At 55.5% G+C, this 23,806-nt stretch overlaps 1 long non-coding RNA gene across 3 annotated transcripts; it reads left to right on the top strand.

The window, feature by feature from the left end:
- Positions 1-1,784: 1,784 nt before the first annotated feature.
- Positions 1,785-23,546, top strand: LOC144312835 (uncharacterized). Of its 3 annotated transcripts, XR_013378468.1 has the most exons (4): positions 1,785-2,017; positions 16,872-17,013; positions 17,830-18,318; positions 18,542-23,546. It is a non-coding gene; the product is annotated as an uncharacterized LOC144312835 (long non-coding RNA). The 3 variants fall into 3 exon arrangements; XR_013378467.1 differs by lacking the exon at positions 17,830-18,318 and having other exon boundaries at positions 1,797-2,017; XR_013378466.1 differs by having other exon boundaries at positions 1,797-2,017; positions 17,830-23,546.
- The last annotated feature ends 260 nt before the right edge of the window (positions 23,547-23,806 follow it).

Genomic DNA, 23,806 nt, shown 5'->3' with positions numbered 1-23,806 from the left:
GGAACAGGGGCACAGGCCTCCTGACATCAAGCAAGATCTTTTTTTTTTTTTTTTTTAAAGATTTTATTTATCTATTCATGAGAGACACGCAGAGAGAGGCAGAGACATAGGCAGAGGAAGAAGCAAGCTCCCTGCAGGGAACCCAATGGTGGACTTGATCCTGGAACCCCAGGACCACGCCTTGAGCTGGAGGCAGACACTCAACCGCTGAGCCACCCAGGCATCCCACATCAAGCGAATTCTTGATGGAGGAAGGAACAAGGCTGGCGTGAAGATTTTTCTACCAGATGAGGAGCCTCTTAAGGTCAGGGCTAGTGTCAGGTTCAGCACAGGGGCCAGGGGTCAGGTTCAGCTGCCCCACACAGTATGGCACAAGGCCATTTGCTGGAGGGAGTCCTGGCCCTGAGGAAGGAGACAGGATGGGGCAATGGTACAGGCCAAGGGGCTGGGAGATTGAATGGGAATGTGAACAGGGGTAGCGGGGGTCCAGCCAGCCTGGCCAAGGAGGGGAAGCTCTGAGTGACAGAGGCAGAGATGAAGTAGCAATCCTTGATACAGGACTCGGCTGGCCACTGGCAGGAGGCCTCCATGGGCCTCAGGGAGGCTGCTCCCATGCTATGATAGGGGCCACCTCTCAAAAGACATCTTCTTAGCCACTCTTCAAGGGCATTGTGGGAGTCTTGGGAACACCAACCCTATCTGGGGGGGAGGGTCACACTCTCCTAGAAGTGCTAGACTTTGAACAACTAAACCAATAAATATATAAAATAAGCACCGTGAAACGCAACAAACAAGGGTAATGGTAGAAGGTAATGCAGTGACCAGGGAAAGCCTCTCCCAGAGGTGACTTTTAAGCTGAGACCAGATGCTGGAGAAGGAGCCAGCTATGGGAAACTCTGGGGAGAGGGCACTTTTGGCATAGAGAACTGCAAGTGCAAAGGCCCTGAGGCATGAAAAATGCTAAGGAATCTATGGGAAGCATAATGAGAAAGGGGGCGTATGGTGGGAGATGGGCATTTCTCACCACCAGGACAGTGGGGAAAGAGAGCCCCAGCAGGGAGAGCCCGGATGCAAGCTCTTACACCAACATGGCCTCCTGGGTACCAGGATAGGCCCTCCCCGCGTGGGGCCCTGGACCTCCTTTGCACGGTGATGGAATTGGTCTCTCAGGGTCCCAGCTTTCTGGGGAGGGAATTTAATTCCTCATGGTCTCCTGTCTCCTGCCGTTCCCACCAGACCGGGGCCCTTAGGGGCCAGGACTAGTGTTTTCCCCACCGGGGGTTCCCAGAAAATCTCAGAACTCCCTCTCCAGTCCTGGGACACTAGGGTCGGGAAAGAGGAAGGAAATTCTCACACACAGCAAACTCCCAGGGAGTTTGTTCATGTTCCCAGGCTGACAACTGGCAACCCTCAGAACTCCGGCCCCTTCCTCCTCCTCCTCCTCCTCCTCCTCCTCCTCCTCCTCCTCCTCCTCCTCTTCCCCCTCCCCCTCCTCCTCCTCCTCCTCTCCCTGTCTCCCTCTCTCCCCCGGCCCCCCTTCTCTGGCTTAATGACTTCCACATGGGCCTCTGGCAGCTGGAGCCAAGCCTCCCAGCATTGTCTGAAATCTCCAAATTTAGAAGAAATATGAAAATTGTCAACCACTCCTTCCTTAGGGGGTAAAAGCAACATTCGGCACCGGGGGCAGGTCAAGGCGAGGCAGTCACGTGGCGGGCGTCCGGGCCAATGGGGGGCCCCGGGAGGACTCAGCACCCGCCTCACCCCAACACCGGGCTCGCCTCTTCAGCTCATATAAGGTAAAAGGCAGAGGGGCGTCTGTGGCCAAGGAGCAACAGGCAAGGGGCTAAAGGGAGGGGGGCCCAGTGCCAGCCGTTTAAAAATGCCCCGTGGCAGTGAGGGGTGCCAGAGGCCCGGTCAAGTTAGTTGAGAAGCAATGACACCCCCAACAATCCCCTAAATGAGCTGACCCCCGTATCCAGGCTGCAAGGAGCCACACCTGGACCAGACCCCAGGAGAGGTAAGAACCAGTGGCAGATATGAGGTCTGTGAAGCGGGGGTGGAGGGGTACGCATCTGTGACATCCTCCCCAGGGCGATGCTCTGTCCAGGGGTCTGGTCCTAGCTCTCTTGCTAACCTGCTCTGTGCTTCCACTCTTCTGGGCCTCGGTTTCCCCATCGGTACAGGGGCTGGACTGGATGATCTCTAAGTGCCCATCCTGCCCTGACCAGCTGGGCAGGATCTATGGTTCTGTTGGCTTGGAGGACTCCTCGTGGCTGCGGTTACATGGCGGGTGGGAGCAGCAGGAGCGGTCAGGGTTACTGTCCTGCCGGCCCCAGCCTCGCTGCCATGCCCAAGTCTGGGCCCGTCTCCCTGGCTTCTCTGGAGACACTGCTTCTTCCTTGTTCTGTGAGGTTGGATTTCACAGCTCTAAGAGCCTGGGGCTCCTGGCAAGGAAAACTGTTTTCAAATAATGGTTTCAAGAAGCAAAGCTAGAGGCATAGTTATGTCGGCTCAGGCTCCAGCAGAAGGGCAGAGAGGCGGGAAGGCCAGGGTGCTGGCCAGGGGAGGGGGATGTGGGCCCCAGCCCCAGCTCTGCCTCTCACTGCCTGGCCCTGTGGCCTTGGGCAGGCACCCTACTGTCTCTGGGCCATCTGTACCATGAAACCATTGGATGACATGGTCTCCATGCAGGATGTGGCTCCTTGAGCCCTGTTGGAGCCTAAAAGGCAGCCAGCATCGAGAAGTTTCCCCAGGAGCCCCTGAGCGGGGTCTGCCCTTTGACCACAGGCTCAGAGTCTAAACAGATGCCTCATGCCCATGGGAGCTCTCATAGGCTGAGCCTCAAGTGACAGAAAAGAGTGAGTCTCTGACTACAGGCTTGGCCAGGGGAAGGTCAGCCACAGCCCAGAGGCCTCAGGATGAGCCTGACCCCAAAGCAGCCTCTGGTGCGGAAGGCGCTGGTCTCTGGATCAGGAGGCGCAGGGCCTCAGAGTGGGATGAGGATGGGATGGACAGCAGAGGGTTTCAGGAAGGGTGATGCGGTGTGGTGGGGCCTCGGAGGAAGGCAGGAGACGTGGGAGGCAGGGCTGTGTAGGGGCAGACCCTAGGATCAGCACCAGAGGGCATGAAGGCAGTATCGCTCTTCAATATGCTCTGGCCACATCTAGGGCCCAGAGTGGACACAGTCCCCCAGTGCCAGCCCACCCAACACCCTTACCCTCTGATCACATAAGGCCTGAGGCCATAATGGTCCAAAAGGAGATGCTGGAATCCAACCGTTTGGGTCCAATTCTGGCTTGTTTACCTATCAGACAAGTCACTTGCCATCCCTGAGCCTCAGCTTCCTCCTCTATAAAATGGGTATGGTCGTGGTTCTAACGGCACTTGGTTTTCCTGAAGAGTGAGGGACATAGGCACACAAGAGCAGGGTACATGGTTCTGGTGTTACATTACCACCAGACCTTACTCCCCTTGAGGGGCAAGATGACCTTATCTATGTTTAGAGAGAAGTGGGAAGGAGACCCAGACCGGGAGTGCTCAGAGTTGCTAAAGGGACAGCAGGGTCTGGAAAGAGGCAGGAGGCATGAGTTCAAAGGTCAGAGGTTAAGAGGCCCAGAAGAGGGATCAGCTTGAGATGCCTAAAAGGCCAGGTGAGGTCTCCTTTCCTGCATTTATAGCACATGGGGTGGGCAATGTGTCCCTAAGTGTGGTGTCTGAACCACTGTACACTCATCTACTGACAGGGAGCCCTGGATGGGGCCCCAGGAACCTGCATTTCAAGCTCCCAGGGAAATTCCCACACATGTGGAGTTCTGGAAACTGCTGAGCTGTCAGGCAGCCTGGGACCCTCGCAGACACAGCTGAAGCAACTAGATCCACAATGAGAGAGTGCTGCTCTGGGTCATACAGCTGATGACAAGGCTGGAGCAGAAGCAGCCACCCTGCCCAACCCTGGACTCCACGGTGGTGGTGCAGATACGAGAATTCTACTGCGATCGTTACTTTCTGGGCATTACCTAAGGCCTTTACGTGAATTAATTCACTTAATCATCACAACAACCCAATGAGGTAGATGTAATCACGATCCCCATTGTACAGATGAGAGAACTGAGGTATAGAGGTTAATTGGCTTGTCTAAGGTCACACGGCTCATGAGCTCTTAGGTCTGGACACTGTCTGGTGCCAGGTGCCTCAGCCGCTGTCTGTCCATGGCTCTCCCACCCCCTGCCCTGCCCCTCGGCCACTGCACCCTGGAACTTCCTGCAGACCCTCCAGTGTACCTCATGAACATACACGGAGGATTTCCTGGGAGCCAGGCACCACGCTGAATGGTTGGTGGCATCATTTGATCCTCCCAGGATTACTGAGAGGCAGGAATCAGCATTGTTCTCTTATCCCTAATTTATAGAGCAGGAAACCACTGGAGCTTACCCAAGGTCGCACAATTAGAAAGTGGCAGAAGGGATTTAAACTCAGCCTGCAACTCCTAAACGCTTGCTCTTAGCCTACCCACCCTGGCACCTCCGAGAGCAGTGATGAGGAATCCCACTTCAGAAGAGGAGACAAGGCTCAGAACTTGCACCTGAGTGTTCTAGTTCATTTCAAAGCCATTGCTTTCCCTTCAGCCCCGCTGCTGCCCCAGGATGGAAAGACCTTGCTTGTCCCTAAGAGCCACACTGCCGCTCTTTGAGTAAAATCAGCCCTTACCAGACTGGCCAGTTGTTGGGAAGAGCTGATATGTATAGCCCTGAGGAATAGAAAGTTCCAGGCCCAGTGCCACCCTGGACCCTCGGGGCTGTACCTGATTCCCCTTGTGAGCCTCAAGGAGTTGGGGAGGTAGTCTCTGAGGTTCTCACCACCCGGTTATGCCTGGGCTGTGCCTCAACTACAACTTTCCAAGTGAGCTATCCCCAGGATTCAGGGCCATGAGGTGGTGCAAAGAACCATGATAAAAGGCTTTTCTAACTGCTTAGTTATTGTGACTGTCCACATCGCCTGATGCCTAGGAGCCAGAGTTTCTCTGGAATTTATACCTAGAGAGAAAGATTGCTGGGTCCTGGGGTGCATGCCTGTCAATTTTACAGGAGAGAGCCGGTTTATTTTCCAAAGTGGCTGCACCAAGTCATCAGGTGCATACGAGCATCCTCCTCCTTGACCACACTTAAAATTGTCAGATTTCTGGAAGTATATATATTATACACTTTATTTTGTATCTATCAAATTTGTATAATAAAGAATGAAAGGAGGGCGCCTGGCTGGCTCAGTCAGTACATTATGCAATGCTTGAACTCAGGGTCATGAGTTCAAGCCCCATGGTGGGCCTAGAGTTTACTTTAAAAAAAAAAAAAGGAAGGAAGAAAAGGAATGAAAGGAAGAAACAAAAACACTGCTCACTACAGTCCAACATGGGTATCTAGAAATGTGCCCTGCATGCACCAAGTGGCAGAGCGTCCAGAAAGCCTTGGGGCAGGAGCGGGCACTGCCCCTGTGGCCTTCCTCCAGCTGGCAGTGCTCAGGATGCTCCAAGCAGAGGCCGCCTGCCAGGTCATCGGCAGGAATTCGGGGGAAAGGGCCCATAGTGGCTGGCACCTCCCAACGGCCTGTCTAGACAGGCCCCACAGGGCTTCACCACGCATCGCAAGAGCCCACAGAGGCGGTCCCCTCCCCGCTTGCAAAAGAGGCTAGTTGGCAGCCAAGCTTCTCCACCAGAAACTTTGTGTCCAGTTCAGAGCATGCCCTCATGCAGGGCACAAACCACCCATTCTCATGGCCCACGGAGACCAACTCATCCAGGCCCCTTATTGTTCAGATGAAGAAACAGGCCAGCATCGGAGCCACGGGGCTTTCAGAGAGGGGGTGAAACTCTGTCCGAGTGAAGAGTGGCCAGAGGGGGGAGGCTACGATGCAAAAGGCCGGTGGTTAAAGGTGCCAAGTGGCAGTCAGGCCCCCTGGGTTTGAATTCCAGATGTTCCTCGTAGCCACTGTGACTTGAGACATGCTAAAAATTCCCGTCTCGTCGGGGTATTGAGCGGGCTAAGACTCCTGAGGCCCTCAGAGCAGTGACTGTCACACAGGAAGTGCTTGATAACAACTAACTGCTAAAATGTGATGACAGTGGCGTCCCCACCCCCCGCCATGTCCACAGGGGACACGTCCCGAGCCCCCCAGTGGCCTCCTGAAACCACAGATAGCGCTGAGCCCTATGTGCACTGCTCTTCCCTATCCATGCATACATACCGATGACAAGATTTAATTTATACATTTGTCACAATAAGAGACGAACAGTACCTAATAATAAAATAGAACAATTATAACAATCCACCGTGATAAAACTTATGTGAGCGTGGTCTCTCTCTCTCTCTCAGAATATCCTACTGAGCTGCACTCGCCCTCCTTGTGATGCTGTGGGGTGAGAAAGTGCCTCTGTGAGGACCTGGCACTGTGACGTAGCCGTGGGCTACCGCTGGGTCACCTGCTTCTGGGTGGCAGGCAGTCGCCCACGAGTAGCTGAAACCACAGAGAAGTGAGGGGATTGTGTCCTAAACGCAGCTTCTTCGGGAGGGAAGGAGGCACCGTAGTGGGCTCCAACTCTTCTTCCCCCCACGGGGCTAAATGGCCCTTGTTCCTTCAAAAATAACAATTGCAGGTGCGCCTGGGAGGCTCAATTGGTTAAACGTCCACCTTCGGCTCAGGTTATGATCTCAGGGTCCTGGGATGGAGCTGCATTGGGCTCCTGCTCAGCAGGGAGTCTCCTTCTCCCCCCTCCCCTCTGTCTCTCTCTCCCCCTGCCTCTCTTCACTGCTCATTCTCTCTCTCTCTCAAATAAATAAATAAAATCTTAAAAAAAAAAAAAATGCCACATACCAAGTCTTCCCAAGGGCCAGGCCTTTTGCCCAGTGCTCTCTAAGGCAAGTACCGTCGCCTCTCTGGGGACCCAGAGACTCAGAGAGATTTAGTCCTTTGCCCAAAGTTACACAGCTTGTAAGAGGCTACGCTAGAGCTCAAGCCCAGGTCTGGCTGACTCCGGAACCGTGCACTTCTACCGCAGCAATGTCCCCAGTGCGTCTGTGAGCAAGAGCGAGTTCTGGTTCCAGCCTGCCCAGTGGGACCAACCCTTGGCATTTGGAAAGGGGACCATCCGAAACCTGGTGCCTCCTTTCTGATTAAGTATTGTTATGGGGAGGAGATAGAGCCCCCCACCTCCTTCCCTACGCTTGCTCAGGGACAAAAGTGCAAACCGTGGCCAGACTTATCTTTTTTGCCAATGAGCATCGATTAGTGTGGGCTGAGTACCTGAGGACATCAGTCCTGGGTGCCCCCGACCCAGCACAGCCCATCAGAGATTCGAGGAGGGGGCAGTGAGCTAGACTAAGGCTGGAAGAAGCAGCCTCGCCCTGGCTCCTCCCCAAGTGCCCATAAGGGGGTCACAAGCCTCGGTCCCCTCCTGAGTGGCCCTCCCCTGCCCCAAGCCATGCTCCAGGGGACATAGTAAAGCCCTAAATTGGGAAACACATTGGGCCCTGTGAGCTTAACAGGGACACTGCTCAGCTGCCACTAACTCCCACTCCCCACCATCCTCCTCCTCCTCCTCTGCCTCCTCCTCTTCCTCCTCCTTCTCCTCCTCTTTCTCGTTCAGGCAAATGAGGATGGGAGCAAAGTGTCCAGAGGGAGGCGGCCATCTCAGGATGGCATCTGTAGTGGCCATGACAACCACCCCCCAGCTGGTCTAGCAGGCTCGAAGGCCACTGGCCGGTCAACCCAGAGACTGCCAGACTTTGAGCATGCGACCTGACAACCCCATTGGGTCCCAGGGTGTCGGCTGAGATAAGCTGGAGCAAGACCGGGAGAAAGGGAAAGAGTCATGCTAAGACTCTGACCCCAGCTCTGTAGCCCACACACTCGGGTAAGTTCCCCGTGCCTGTGGGCCCTTCGGGCTGTGATGGTCCATGATTTGGGATTGGAAGGGAGATAGCTCGGGCCATCCCACGTCTGACGGTGGCTGCCCAGACTCTCAGGGAGAGGAAATCTGGGTAGAGGTGGTCAGAGCAGTGGGCGCATGCTTAGGACAGACAGAGAAGGAAGCAGAAGGCTTTCCAGGTGGAGAGCTCTCTGTGCGAAGGTGTGGAGGCAGGACTGGAAGGACACTTGTAGAACAGCAAACAAGCCCAATCGCCTGGGCCAGAGGGTAGGTCTAGCAGCTTGGTGAGATTCGAGGCTGGCAAAGTGGGGAGGGTTTGGTCATGGAGTGGCTTGAGTAGCCTGCAACCAAAGCCCCCCAGAGTGGCAGAGGTCTTTCTTGGGACCCATCTCTGGGAGGACATCCCTATCTTTACTTAGCCGGTTTATCTCCTTGCCCTCCCCAGGCCAAGAGCCCCAGTGCAGGGGAGACACCTGGGGATCTGGGCACTGGTGGGATTAGGAGGGGTTGGAAGCCCAAGGGCTGTATTCACCATCTCTAAACTCCTGAAGAGCTTTCTAGGGAACAGGAACTTGTTCCTTGTAGCCCTAAAAGATGGGCCATGCTGCCCCAGAGAGGCCGATGTCATTGGGATTTTAGGAAGGAGTCTCCAATAGTTTGTCCAAAGAGAGATGAGGTGATTGGGGAAGAAGTGAGCTCCCCATCACCAGAGGTATGCAGGCTTAGCATGGACACTGTAGAGAGCAATCAAACATTAGAGGAGTCTGGGCCTCATGGCCTTTCCCACCACCGGGCTGGGACTTCTCATCACAGCTCTAGCTGCCTTGGGACAATCCTATTGGACTGAGCTCTCCTGCTGCCTGGATGTCAGATTCCCAGCTAGGCATGACATCAGTTCTGCCCTGACTTCACAAGAACCCTCTAGGGACCCTCCTCCCTCCCACTTCCTTTCCCCCACTGCTGCTTTTTGCCCTTCCCAGGGAGCACCAGGACTGACCAGGGAGACCTGGAGCCTGGTTTTAAGACTGTGTCTCCAGGGAACATTCAGCCGATGGCCTTCCACCCCAGCAGGAATGAGGCAGAGGGGGCCAGGGTCCCTGGGAGCTCTGTTCACACGCCCCAGAGAGTCTACATGGAAATTCCAGGAAGGTCACAGGGAAGCTTCCAATTTAGAACAAGATACTTTATTTTTGTCCCCCTTTCTCCCCTGTCCCTCCTTTCCCCCACTAGTGGGTGGAGGTGTCACAGGAGGCTGGAAGAGGAAAGCAAGCCTCCTCTTTGGGCTGAGTCACAGAAAGAATGAGTGTGGAGAGACGAGGTGTGGGCAGATGGGAGGGAAAGGTAGCCACCCAGGGCCTGGGGAGGTGGACATCCATGTGGGGAAGAGTAGAGGGGTGGGCAGAGTCAAGGGGAGACCAAGGCCTGGGCAGTGTCCTAGGCAGTGAGCACAAGGCGTGCTGGACACTCAAGACCAGAGATCTACGAGCTGATTCTCTGAATCAGCCCGGGTTCCCAGAATAGACAGAGGGTCTTGGGATGCGGGCCCCCAGAAACCTCAGGCACTGGGTCCCCATATCAATGGACTAGAAATCTACAGAACAGCACTGGATCCATCTCATTCATCCTGGTGACCCTGGCAGATGCTTGGTACCTTGAGGCCAATGGCAGGCAGGGACTTGCCCAAGATCACACTGCCAGAGCGGCTGCCCAGCCGTGGGCATCCTTTGCCTCTTCCTCGCTTCCCTCCAGGGTCCTCAAAGCCAAGGGGAGGGGACAGGAGAGGAAGGTGCCCCGCCAGGACATAATTATCTCCACGAAGCAGCCAAAAGATGATGGTGTGTTTTGAGTTCTGGCTGCCCTGTCCAGGAAGGCCCTTTTCCTGGCCAGAGAGAGTCCCCCAAATTGTTGGCTGCTGCAGATGGGAGACCTCCTGCAGAGGAAAGAGCCCACGGCTGGGAGGGAAAGCCCTTGGTTCTATTCTTGGCTCCGCCTCAAGCTTTCACATAACCTTGAGCATGACCATGAGCATGAGGTCTTTTCTGGCCTCAGCGTGTCCAGTGAGGAGTTGGCCCCAACCAGCTTAAACAGTCAAAGGGCCCCACCCATGATCGCCTCAGTCTCCAGTGAGGTGCCATCTCCCTCTGTCTTGGTCCACTTGAGGTTTTTGCCTCAGCACAGGAAGTAGGCCAGGCACAGGAAGAAAGCAGCAGCCTGCAGGTTCCCCTCTGCCTGGGAGCAGCATCCTCTATGCCCAAGCTCCGCCACCCAGCCTTGGAATTCCCAGAGAGGCAATAAGCTAAGAAGGCCCTTAGGATTACTCCAGTGAGGGAATCTGAGACCAGAGAGGTTCAGCAGATTGCTCAAGGCCACTCAGCAAACCATGTGCAAACGGGGAAGTGAGTCTTGGGTCTCCTGATGCCCAGACCAGTGCTCTCTCTCTGCTAACCACACTGCCCTTTAGAATAATGAGCATGTAAGCTGTCCTCATGTATTTACCTTGACGCTTCACATGTCCACACAGGGATCCTACAGTCTCTTCCCCTCTCTGGGATACAATTTCTTCTAAAAACAGGGAGATGAGGTGGACCAGATGTCTCTCTAAGGCCTTCCACCCCATCACAAGTGCTCCACCAACACTCCAGGGCTTTCCAGTGTGATCATCTCAGCCCTTTCTTCACAGAGGATGAAGCTACCCAGGGCCAGGCCATCCCACCAAGTCACAACCCCCACCCAGACTGTCCCACTCCAGACCCCAGGGCTGGGCTTCATCCAGAACTACAGGCTCTGGCCCAGCTCCCCCTCTGAGGATCTGAATTTTTCTTACCATAAAAGGGCAAGCGTGCCTCTCCCGGCCCTGCTGCCAGCCCCGCTGGGGGAAAAGCTGAACTATTTTTAGAAAACTCAAGGGTTTGCTCCTGAACTCAAGATGGAGCTTGTCTGAGCCTGCAGCTGGGAGCCCCTTCCCCATCGTCCTCGCCCACCTTCTCTCCCTCTTCCCCCTCCTTGCCTCTCACCCCCTCTTCCCCTCCCTGACTCTCTCCCTTTGGCCCTCTCTCCTGGTCCATCTCTCCTCCTGTGTGCTCCTCCTCCCCTCTCCCTTCCTCCTCCACACTTCTCTCTCCTCCCTGGTCTCAGAGCCAGCTCCCCTCCCCCAGCTCCCTCCTTCAGCTCTTGCTTCGGAGGATGGAGAAAGTAACACATCTGCACCCCCATCCCCTTCTTAAACACTATTTACAACATAAATTCCAAACATCCGCCATCTGGTTCTAGGAAGGGCCAAAAGATATTTAGAAAAGGAAGTCATGATTATTCCATCTTCAAAGCCAAAGGAACTTAAGGGCCCCCTCTCTCCCGCCTTCCTCCCCTGGCCTCTTTGTTAAGATCTAACAGATTAGGATCACTCAGTGAGTAGAAAGGTCAGTTCCAGCTGGGCCTTGGCCTGCATCACTTTGAGCTCATTGCTTCTGCCTGCACCTCAGTTTCCCTGTCTGAGCAATGGGAGCACAACTAGGGTGCCTCTGGGACTAATGTTCCAAGTCCTGCTGTATAAAAAACCACCAGCTCCAGGTCCCCGGGGCCTGCCCTGGGCTGAGCAGTAGGATGGGATGGGGGCAGTAGGAAACAGAGCAAGAGCAGCTGGGGGCTCTCTTTCTCTCTCATTCCATGGAGCCCTGTGCAGACCATTCACCTTCCTTCCCACTGACACTAACGCCACGGGGGTGGGCTGGGGTCGAGCTGTCCCCTCTATCTATCTATCCATGGAATCCAGTCCCCTCCCCACCACAGCACAGTGAGGCCCAGAGAAGGGAAGTGACTTGTCTACAATCACACAGCAGGTCCACAAGGTGACCTGATGTCAAACTCACTGCTCTCCCATCTGACACATTCCAGAAGAAACCAGCATCTGATCCAGAAAGCATCACTGAGTTTCAGCAACCCCAGAAGTCCCAGTTCTTTGCAAAGTGGACAGAACAGAAGGCAGAACCAATCTCTTTATCATGTGTGCGTGCGTGTGTGTGTGTTTATATTTTAAACAGCATGCACGGGAGAAAGACTGTGGACAAGAGGCATAACCACAACCAAAATGAGAAGTCTCCTTGCTTCTGGAGACACACAGCCTTGCCAAGGCCCACATGCCTCCACTGACACTGAAAATGCTTTCTTTGCTCACAACCCCCTTTCCATAAAAAACTAACATGGGCCTGACAAAATGCCATGAGACACTGACTCAGGTTGTCATTCTGTAAAAATCGTGCCAGGAATAGTCTGGTCTAACAGGGGAGCCGTGAAAATACGCATTGGGCTGCCTGAAGCCAATCCTGAGCCTGACACTCCCTAGCTGTGTGACCTTGAGCTTGTGCTGTAATCTCTGGGAGCCTCAGTTTCTTCACCTGTAAAGTGGGAATGTCAATGGTAGCTAACTCCTAGGTGACTATGAGAAAGCCTCTGTACAAGAAAGTACTTGGCAAGTGTGCAGCACATTGAAAGCTCTTGTTATGATTACAGCATGTCCCAGTGTAGGTCACTATGTGGTGGCTATTGTCACTGACACTGCCTGTCCCTGTTTTTGTTTTCCCTGGGGGGTCAGGGTATATGAGTGCATGGTGATCCTCTGCCCCCCACTACTCGGCTCTCCCGGAGCCTGAGCACCTCGAGGCAGGTCTGGGCTCCTGGGCTGGGCAGGTGGCGGCCCCTACCCTCTCCCTGTCCTCCCTTTTTCCTCCATCACTCTCCATTCAGCCTCAAACTGCATTCCCAGGGCTGGCTCAAAAGTCCTCAGCAGCAGCCTTCCCTGGGGAGGAAGTAGGGAGCGTGTGAGGCTAGTGAACTCAGCTGGGGTGTCAAGGGGATGGGAGGGCGTCCTGGGAACAGAGGCCCAGAGAAGCCGCATAACCGAGGGGCCCTGGAAAGGGGCCCCACACGGTAGCTCCCACCCCAGCTTCCACATCTTCTCTGGATGCCTCTCTGGACCTTTGCCCTCGTCCTTCCTGCTTCCCTTTCTCCCATGCCTATGCCTCACTGTGAGTCCAGCCCTGGGCTCGAGATGGAAATCGCAGCCGTTTATGTGGGCTCACTACGTGCCAGCAACTGCGTCTGCACTTGACACGACTTCATCTGACCTTCACAGACAAGCCCGAGTCGGGAGAGGAGCAGCCACTCGCTCTTGATCGCACAGCTAGAAGGAGCAGGGGCGAGATGCAGTGCGGATCTGCCCGGCTCCAGGGCCTGTCTTCTCTGTTCTTTGCAAATATATGGCCGAAACCCTAGGACCCTAGAGCCCAAGGGAAACACAGCCTGGGGGAGCCACGTGCCTGAGGGGGCCAAGGAAGGGGAGCTGAGGGCAAGGAAGCCTCTCCAGAGAGAACCCACTGTGGGCATGGGTTCGCGTGGTTGCACGGAGCCTCGACCTCAGCCCTCTCCCACTGTGGTGCCATCTGGCTCGCAGATGTGGCCCATTCCCAGGCCCTCGTGTTCCTTGGAAACAAGCAAGGCCAGCAGAGGGCATGGCGGCTTTTGCAATGACCGTAAGGCTGTGAGCTTTGTTTCAGGGTCATCCAGCCACTTGGGCTCAGGGGGCAGCTGGATGGAGCGTGAGCAGCCCTGGGTTCAAGCTTGCCTCTGGTTCTCGCCAGCGGGTGATGAACCCTGGGCACATTGCAGGGCTGCTGGGAACCTCAGGCGGGGAAGTTACTTCTACCTCTGGCCTCTGGGGGAGGTTGTGACGGTGCCCTCAGTTATGGAAGGAAGCACTTTGTGGGGTGAAAGCCTTGGGCAGCTGGCAGCAGTCACAGGCGGCCCCAAGGCTGGCCCTTCAGTCTTGGCCACTGTGTTAACCCCAAGTTGTGTGTGTGTGTGTGTTTAAGATTGTATCTATTTATTCATGAGAGACATAGAGACAAGGCAGAGACACAGGCAGAGGGAGAAGCAGGCTCCCCGTGGGGAGCCAGATACAGGACTCGATCCCAGGACCCCAGGATCATGACCTGAGCCAAAGGCAGATGAGCCACCCAGGTGCCCAGCTCAAATTTTAACTTACCCCTAAATGGCTGCTTTCTGATGTGTGAGCCGGAGGCGGAGTCATTCGTCAGAGGGGTCTCTGGAAAACTTCCTTCCACACCTTTTCTTTCAAGATGGGGCCTTAGTGTGCTGGGGAGGAAAAGCCACCCCTCCTGCTCTTGGAGCTGCTCAGAAGACTGCCTCTGAAAACCAGGCAGGTGAAGCAGGACGGTGGCTCCCTAGGGCCCAAGGAGCAGGCTCTTTGGGCCTCTAAGATCCCAGCAGTTTCAGCCTGGGGCTTCTGAGGACCCAGCAGGAAGCCAGGCCCATCCTCAGGCCCTCGGAGCCCCCGGGAGCCCAGTCAGGACCCACAGGGCACCCCAGCATCCTTCTGAGAGGCAGTATCCTTGTCTCCTTCAAGCCAGGGCTACTGGCTGGTGGGAGCCCTTCCCAGAACCTAACACTGGAGGTGCAGAGCACCCCAGAGAGGGCCCTCCTGAGGACCAGAGAGGAGGGCAGGCCGCAGTGGGCCCTGAAAACAGAGCCCTGAGTGCCTCTCCCGGCCGCCTCTGGCACCCACATGCCCACGGCCCCACCTCTGCTGCTGGAGCCTCCTGCAGCAGCCCTGTGCCTCAGGCCACACTCCCCATCCCAGCCCTCAGAATGACAGAGAAACTGGGCCTTGGAAGGGGAAGAGTTGAAAGAAGGCCTCTGCTGATGGAGGGGTTGTGGGCCACTGCGGCCGGCGAGGTGTGGGCTGTCAGTGAAAAGAAGTGGAGCCAAAGAAGGGGAAACAACCTGGAGGCAAAAATCCACCCCATCCCATGCTCCCTACAAACTAGCGAAGCAAAGCCTATGTGCTACGGAGAGTAAGAGATTTGGAGGACATGTGGAGAATGGCAGCAATCTTCCCTGGGGAGGAGTAACCAGGGTCGGATTCTAGGAACAGGTAGACGGTGGGGTTGGCGAGTCTGGTGACAACAGACCCAGCATCCGGGGCTGGGGCGTGGGCCTGGGGTGTGCAGTGCTGGGCACCGAGTGGGCTCAAGACACCATAGCAGGGTTTTTTCATTTTGTTTTGTTTTTTTCCCATCCATCACATTCTTCTACGCTTGCCAGTTCTAGTTCCCTGCACATGGAGCAGACAGGGTGAGGTACGGGCTCCATAAGACAGGTAGAGAAACTGAGGCACGGGGAAGTGGAGGACCCCACTCTCCTGGACAGTCAGTTGCGGAGCAGGGTTCTGGCCCCGGATCTCCCGAGGGTTGAAAGAGTGGACGAGCATCCAATGGTGGGAGGAGGACGCAGGGCTCTGGCAAGAAGCTGACACTCCAGGACAGGTGACAAGGCCCAGGCCTGGCTTACATAACGCAGCACACCTGTTCACCTCTGCATGCCCCGCACGTGCAAGCAAACGTGTGCTCCAGCACAGCACGCACACCCGGCCCTCGCTCGCTAGCCAATGAGCCTCAGAGCCTGGGTCTAAACAAATTGGATTAGGAGGGCTGCAGGCACCTCTTCCCCCGCACCGTCCAGCGCCGACACTGAGCAGGCCTGCAGAGCTGCCAGCTGCGGTCTCTCGGCCACGCTGACAGTCCGTCCTCAGTCCCGGAGACCTGCCCCTGGGCCCCAGGAAGAGGGTCTGAGAGGATGCCAGGATGATGGATGGGCTAGCTCAAGAGCACACAGGATGTCGGTGCTTGTGCAAGGCTTGTTTCTGAGCTGTTCCCAGCACCCCACCCCCTCCTCCCCTCCCGCTGCCTCTCCCACGATCACTGCTGCCAGGGCCGGGAGCCCAGACCCCGAGCAGATCCACCCTGGATCCTCCATCCCACAGCTGGACAAGTGAGAACTGGTCAGCTCAGAAGACAATAGCCTGGGGGACCAGACACAGGCAGGCACTTCACAGGGAAAAAGAATTTATGAACAGGGAGACGATGCCCATTATAAAAGTGACATCTCAGGGCTTTCTCATCCATTGTTTTGTTCATTCCTCAGAGTGGGCCTGGGCCTGGGAGATGATGCCTGTAGCACAGATGTGACTATTGAGCTTTGCTATTCAGTGATTCCACAACTTCCCTTTTCTGAGCCCTGAGTCTGCTCCAGCCCTGTGTGAAGTACTGGGAGCCCTCAGATGAACAGCTTGATACCCCCACTGCTAAACAGGACAGTCTCCCTTGGGCTTGGGCTCTGGGGCCTCCCTGGTCTTCCTGGGGAGCAGTCCCAGCAGATGCCATTTCCATATGATGCATGTGAGCGGCTGAGTATTATCACTGAGAGCAGCCTTAGCAGTCAGCCCATTCAAAACACAGACCCTGAAGTCAGCCCCAAGTTCAAACCTGCCTTGCTCCCTTTCTAGCTGGATAGCTGGGGCCAGCTGGCCTCTTCAGGCCTGTTTTCCCTTCTGTGAAGTGGAGGTACAAAAGTTCCCCCTTTGTGGTGTTGTAAGGATTTTTTTTTTACTTTATTTATTTATTTATTTATTTAGCGCTGTAAGGATTAATCAGTACTTTCCATACTCCCATTTGACACAGGGAGAAACAGAGGCAGGAGAGGGAAAGGGTTTGACCAAGATCACTCAGTGAGTTGGGGGTTAAGTCGGGACCAGGTACGGACCCCCTTCCCCTACCCCTCATCTCAGTATAAATCCTCCCCACTGGCTCTACCCCAAGTGGCCTAGAGGCCAGGCCAGGCGGCCAGCCTATATAGGTAACTATGGGGACAGGACCTGGGTCCCACCCTCCACCTCCAGCTCTGCTCTGGCCTCTGCAGCAGCAGAGTCCCAGGTGACCAACCGTGGCCCCCAGCCCTCAGTGGTGGTGGAGGGTGGGGGAGCACAGGGACGGGCTCCCAGCCCAGAGCGGCTTGGCCATATAAGGGAAGGAGCCAGAGAGGCCTCCTCACTCAGGCCTGGCGAGAAAACCCAGACAGCCACTGTTTATTTTCTCCTTCCCAGCCTCCTGGAGCTTCCCAAGAAGACAGAGGTTCCCCCCACTGGCTGGGCTCAGCGACATTTCCTGAAGACAGTGAGGAGCAGGGAGGGGGAATCGGCCCATTCTCTGGGAGCAGCCCCCCAGACTGCCAACAGCCGGCACCAGGTAAGAATCTGCCCTGTAAGAGTCTAAGGCCACCTGTTCAACCGTGTCCTTGGGCAGAGGGGATATGGAGCCGCGAGAGCCAGGAGACATGACCACAGCAGCTGGTGATCAAAGTCGGGTCTCCCACAAGGCCCCCTGCCCCCCGGACTGGGGACCAGGAGTAGGAAGGAGCCTCTCGTGGGGCTACCGACCCCCTTCTCATTCAGCGGAGACTAGGGGTCAGGGTCAGCAGTGTCTGCCTGCTGGGCAAGTAAGAAAGACTCAAGGGAAGAGTTCCCAGGGCCAGAGAGCCAAGAGGACACCCTTCCTGCCTCCGTGCCCCTCCTCCCAGCCTGCCACCTCCTCCTCCAGGAAGCCATCCCAGCTTCCCAAAGGGGAGGGGGGGCGGCGGGGGAGGGCTCTCTGTCTTCTGAGACCTTGTCTCTCTCTTGTGTTGTGGCCCTCGGGTCTGCCCCCTATTCACCTTGCCAGGGACATTTCCCCTCTATCTCAGCCTGACGGCGCTCCTCCAGGGCAGGGGCAGGGTCAGCTTCAGTGCCACGTCCCCTCTGCAGGCGGAAGACGCCCTAGGTTTGCTGAAGGGTCAGGTGAAATGGTTAGACCCTGTCCCGAACCCAAAGGATTGGTAAAGTGGCGGGGGGAGGAGACATTCAGCCTAGAGGTTACAGTGAGGGTGCTGGCCCTGGCTGCTCTGAGTTAAGAACCCAGCTCAGCTCCTAACTCCAAGGCCTTGGGAAATTCCTTTCCCACAGAGCCTGGGGGTACAAGGGGGTTAGCACAATTAAAATAGCCAATAAACCGCTGTTCTCATTACAGACAGCATCACCAGATTTTTCTAGGTACAAGGGAACAGAACCACACAGCCCATAGCCAGAGGAGAAGGAGGCAATTAGAGTGCCCGGGTCAAAGGCTGTCAACAAGCCCCTGCCTCTGCGTCAGAGTTTCTCCCACAGGAACGTGGGCCTGCCTCCCATCTACCTCCCGTCTCCATACCCGGGAGAGGCGCTATCTTTGCAACAATATTCCGAGCCCCATGCTGGAAATAGCTCTCAACTCCCCTGGTCCAAGAGGGGCTGTGACCGTGGAACCGTCTCCCTTCCATCCTGGTCCTCCACGTGGAGGTGACACCAGCTGGGCCGAAGGTTAAATGCGATGGGAACCAAACCACAGCCACTCAGATACCCCCTTCTGTATTTTTTTCCTCTATCTGCAAACAATCACAGTACCTCTACATTTAAGATGAGTCATGTGTACCTGCGTATGTCCGTGAAAAACTCTGACACTGGCCATAACGAGGAGACGAAGGTAAGATAAGCAGCAAGAAGGGAACAGTGTGGTTACCCTTCGCCCCAGTGCGGTGGCTTGTGAGGCCCTGGGCCTGAGGCCTGAGGTCTGAGGCCGAAGGGAAATGAGCAGGAGCTGGGAAAGCCTCAGAGACAAGAGAGCACCAAACAGGCTTTCTCGCCCTTCCTCGTAAATAGAAAGCAAACTGATGGAGGGGAAAAGCTTGCATCACTGTCTTCCACAGGTAGGACTGAGGCCCGCAGATTCTGCAGAACTGCTCATGCAGGGCGCCAGAGGTGGTCCGGTGAAGGCTTTGGAAACAGTTGTGCATCGAGGAATGCAGGAGGCTGGCTTTATCAGCTTGGTTTCTGGCCATGGAAGTTTGTCACTTTGTCAAGAACCACCCCCACCCCCCACCTGCCCCACCGGCTTCGTACTGAAACCTCCAAGTTGGTCAGGCCGAGCATGTTCCCTCGCGGGGCTGGTGGGGGCCCATCCCAGAGTGGAGCACAGTGGACAGGCTGTGGGCTGTCTAGGACCCCCGAGGTGGGACCCCCCCATCGGACTCACTCCCCAGCCAAATGCGCTCTGGAGAGAGTTCCTACGGGAGAACTCCAGATGAGAGAAAGGCATTTCTTGGGCTGGGAATACCTCAGGAAGGGACTGTCCTCCTCAGGAGGCCATGGGGACTGACCTGCCCTCAAGTGGCAGACTGGAGAGAGACACTCTTCAGCTCAAGGCCAGATTTCAGATTTCTAGGAGAGGCATAGGAGACACTTTTTTTTTCAAGGAGGAGGTTTTGTTTTGTTTTGCTTTCTTCCAGCCCTAAGAAAGGCTACCCACCCCCTTAGGCCTTCATATAACTCTGAAAGTATCTGTCATCTGGTATCAAGCCCACCACCGTAGACACCCAGCAAAGCAGGAAAGTCTTCTGGGGGTGCCCAGGAGGAACAGAGGTGGCCCTGCCTGCTTGCTCGCAGAGGTTCCCACCCAAGCCAGGTCTCAAGAAGAAAATGAATTATCTACATTGGCCATTCAGTCACCCACCAAATGGCATTGCCTGGGGCCCATCACCATGTACAAAGACCTCAGCAAGGCCCAAGGACACCCCCAAATTAACAAATGTCGGCACTGCCTCCAGGGAACTGGATACTAGCCCGGTCAGACCCGGATGCAAATAGCTCTGACACTGGAGATGAGGTTGATGAAAGTAATTCAGTCATTCAACCAATGCTTACTGAGGTCTACACTGCCGGAACCCACTTTCAGTGGTGAGCCCAGGCGGCTCACGGGTGGGTGACGCAGCCCACAAGTGTGGTGCAGGATTAGAAGGAGGGCACACAGGGTGTGAGGATGTGGACCGGGGTGTCCTGATGTCTGAGGAAGTCAACGAGGGCTTCCCAGAAAAAAATGGCTTTTTGATACTAGGCGCAGGAAGAGGAGGCAGGCAGGGGGTGTGAGGGGAACAGCACAGCACCCGAGAGCCCGGAGGTGGTGGGCACGGGAGAAGCGGGAGAGGCCTTGTGGTCTTTGGGGAGGACTTTAGAAATTAGATGGGAGGAGAGGGAGCACTTTCAGGATCCTAAAGCATGGAAGAGATATGACCGTATTTACACTTGAAAAGTCACTTTGGAAGGATGTCTGGGAAGGATGGGGGGTGGACGTCGGGGCGGGTGGGGAGTGGAAGCAGGGAGACCAGGTAGGAGGCCAGGGCAAATGTTTGATGGTATAAAATATCAAGTACCACGACTGTGCTGTTTGGCTCGAAGGTACAGAGCATAAAGGTGGGGCCTGGGGTCCCATATCGGATGAGTCCATTTATCGGAATGTCTAGAATCAGCGGCTCTCGAGACAGAAAGCCGGCTGCCCAGAGCCGGGGCTGATGGCAGATGGGAGGGGCTGAATGATAAGAGGTCTCCTGTTGGGGTGATGAAGTGTCCTAAAATTGGCTGTGGCAGTGGTTGCACAACTGGGTGAATGTATCCGAAGCCATTTCATTGTACACTTTAAGTGTATATGTGGGATTACATCTCAATAAAGCTGGTTTTTAACAAAAGAGGAGTAAAGGGAGGTGGAGGGTTGGTCCCAGAGGGCTGGGAAGCCAGGCTGAGGCCCTGAGACTGGGAGGGAGACATGGGGGGAGTTGGTTGGGGGGTGCTGTGCGGTAGGGCCGTGGCCCCCCTGACACCCCCCTCCCCTGCCTAGGGTGGAGCCCCCGACAGCAGCTCCTGGCACCGAGCAGTGCGCCCTGTCTCCCAGCCTGAGGTGCAGTGCTGCATCTCTGGTCAGTTGGGAGTCTGAGATGAAGCACTGTAGCTCGGGAAGGGAGAAGTTTTTCTGCAGCCGTCAGCCTGGACTTGGTAAGTGGTGGCAGTGCTTGGGGACACCGGGCAGGATGGGAGAGCGTCCAGTCACCCTGCTGCCCGTTGCTTCCCCAGCAGTGCTGGGGAAGTTTCTGGACACAAGTGCTACCCATGCCATCATTTGCTTCATGATTGTGGCCAAATCCTGACTCCTCTGCACACCCCAGTTGGACCATCTGCAGCTGAAGTGTTGGGGCGTTGGGTCCCCGACATCCTGCCTCTGCTTTCTCTCTCTGAGCCCATGGTGGACACCGCTCATCAGTCAGGGCATCCTTTCTTGAAGAGATCAGAGGCACCTTCAGAATCCTTCTCCACACCAAGTGCTGGATAGCTACCGTTCATAATCCAGAGCTGAAACCCATTCACCACTTGTGGATTGGACAAATCCTACAAACCCTTACATCCCTAAAAAGTCAGTCAAGCTTTGAGTCAGGCTCCTCATTCTTTGAGGGCCTAACCTTGGCTCTAGGCTATTGCCTGAACCAATCCAGGCATTGCATGAAGGTCCAGCCCGTCTCAGAGGCTTGGGCCAAGCAAGGAATAGCAGGGACTCACTGGACTCACCGTAGTGCTATTTAACCTCCCGAAGTGCTTGGAAGGTGGCCGGTGTCATTGACCCATTCTAAGACGAGAAGACTGAGGCTCAGTCACCCCGGGGTCGTAGCTCTAATCTGTCTGCTTTTGAGTTTGTGTTCTTAGCCGATGCAGTGCGTGTGATTTGAACACACACACACACACACACACACACACCCCAGGGGTGGGGGAGCAGGAGGAGACCGTAATAAATAAATCCAGTCTTCTCCTTTCACCTTGGGTCACTTTTCACAAAGACAGACCTAGAGGGTTTCCACTAAGCCTCTGGGCTGCCTTCCTCCTCCTGTCCCCAGCTGCATCGGTCACACCTCATCCGGGAGGCCCTCTCCTCTCCCATTTTGCAGCTGAGGAAAGCCGAGGCCGAGAGGCTTGCAGGAGATCCCCGGGAGGAAGCTGGACACTGCCAACCCCGCGGGCCCAGGGTGTAGACGCAAACCCCCCCTCTGCCCCCGGCGGTCATGGAGGGAGCGGGGAGGAGGGGGAGGGCTGGATGCCACCGGGTTTCTGGTCAACCACGCGGCCTCCGACTCCAGGCAAGGTACTTTCCAGGGCGCTTGAGGTCCCCTGCCCGGCTGGAGCGGTCACCGTGGCACCGCGCTGACCTCTGCGGAGGGCGCTGGAGGCCGAAGAGGACGCTCGCGTTCCCGGGGACGTGGCAGCGCCGTGTCCTCACGGTCCAGTTTTCCCAGGAATCCCTTAGATGCTAAGATGGGGATTCCTGGAAATACTGTTCTTGAGGTCATGGTTTAGCAGCCGGACTCACCTCCCCGCCCCACCCAGACCTGGCCCCCCGGGACCTCAGCGCACCCTCGGGAGGAGGCCGAGCAGGAGGCCGGGCGCTGCAGGTAAGGGGCTCGCGCACGTTCTGGACGGTGAGGTGCTGCTTCTCCCCGCTTCGTCCATTCCGAAGCGTTCCTCGGAGGCCACCTCACCAGGGCTGTAGTCTTGGGAAATCTGCCCGGTGAGGACTGATGGAACCAGGTCACCATAAAGTCTGAGCCTCTGCCCCACTTCCCAGCACGCCCTGCAGTGGGGGCCGCGATGGGGTGTCCATGTTATGGATAAACGCACATGAGTTTTTAAGTTTATTAAATCACTTAAGAAAACCAAGAACCTTAAGTCTTAGTTCGACTTGCAATGCAACCACAGAAAAACGAAAACTTTTTTTCATCCAGAAGACAAAAAGAGCTCAGCGCGCCCTCTTGTGGTGACACCTGCCTCTATTTACCTCCAGAAGCGCGGGGGTGCTCTGACACACACACCCGACACATGCCCCGACAGTCCTTTTGCCCCAGTCACATCGCACCAGTGAGCACATCAGCCTGCCCATCATCTCATTACCTATGATCCTCCGTCACTTAGAGACCAGTCCTACTCCTACAGCCTGGCTTCGGCCTCGAAGCTCTCCGTGCTGGGTGAGGCTGAGAGGTGAAGTGACCAGCCCAAGGTCACCCAGGCAGCCAAACGCAGAGCTGGAATTGATTCCAAGTTCAGTGGCCTGTGGCAATTCCTTAGCCACAAGCAAAAGCTACAAAAAGAAAAAAGAAAAAGATAACTGTCTAAAGAGACAAAGGAAATGCTAATGACCCAATGCCACAGACCCAAGGTGGTCCTGGTGCTGCACTAGAACTTTTTGCAAACTCCTTCTAGTGCTTTCCAAGGAGTCGGTAGGGAGAGTAGGTGCCGTGGCCCCAGAATCCTCACCCGCGGGTCTGGTCCCCATACTCCCAGGGACCAGATGGCTCTCACATGTGGCTCTGGCTGTCTTCCTAGCGGACCATCTTGAAGACATTTATGCAGTATGTGAGCCCTTCCCCCTCCTCCACGGACTGGAGTCAGCCTGACAGTAGAGAGAGCTGACTTGCTTCTAATAAATGATAATAATAATAATGTCAGTGAAAATGATAATAATAATAGCATCCATTCATCGACTGTTTACAACTAGCAAGACACTGTGCTAGACAATTCCCAGGCATTGTCCCATTCAGTCCCCACTACAACCCAGTGAGGTAGGTTCCATCGTTTACTCCATTTCACAGATGAGGAAGCCAAGGCTCAGAGAGGTTAAGAGACTTGCCTAAGGTCACCCACCTAATAACAAGCTGGGATCACATCAAGTCTGTGTTTATGCTTTTCACCTGCCCTTGCCCCCTCTGTCCCGTTGGCCTGGCCTATCTGGCAGGGCAGTCTCCCTGGGGCTCCGGGGCTGGCGGGGAGAGGGTTAATCAATCCTTCAGTGAGACCCAAGTGGTCCGACCTGTGCCTGTGGTTCTAATAAAGCACTAGACCTTTGCCTTTGTGTCCTGTTTCTTCCTGGGAACACGGGGAAAGGGGAGGAGGAGAAGGCAGGGGAAGAACCTGACAGCCTGTTTTAGTTTGGGCTGTCCTAGCAAAGAACCACGGCGGGGGGAGGGACTTCAACAAGAGAATTTTATTTTCTCCCAGTTCTGGAGGCCAGAAGTCTAAAATCAAGGTGTCTGAAAGGTTGGTTTCTCCCAAGGCCTCTCTGGCTTGTAGACGGCTGTGTTCCCCGGGTGTCCTAATTCTGTCTT

Source organism: Canis aureus, chromosome 4 (genome assembly GCF_053574225.1).
Source record: "Canis aureus isolate CA01 chromosome 4, VMU_Caureus_v.1.0, whole genome shotgun sequence".
Taxonomy (NCBI): domain Eukaryota; kingdom Metazoa; phylum Chordata; class Mammalia; order Carnivora; family Canidae; genus Canis; species Canis aureus.
The sequence above is the reverse complement of the archived record's forward strand: the minus strand, read 5'-3'. Positions and strand labels throughout refer to the sequence as shown.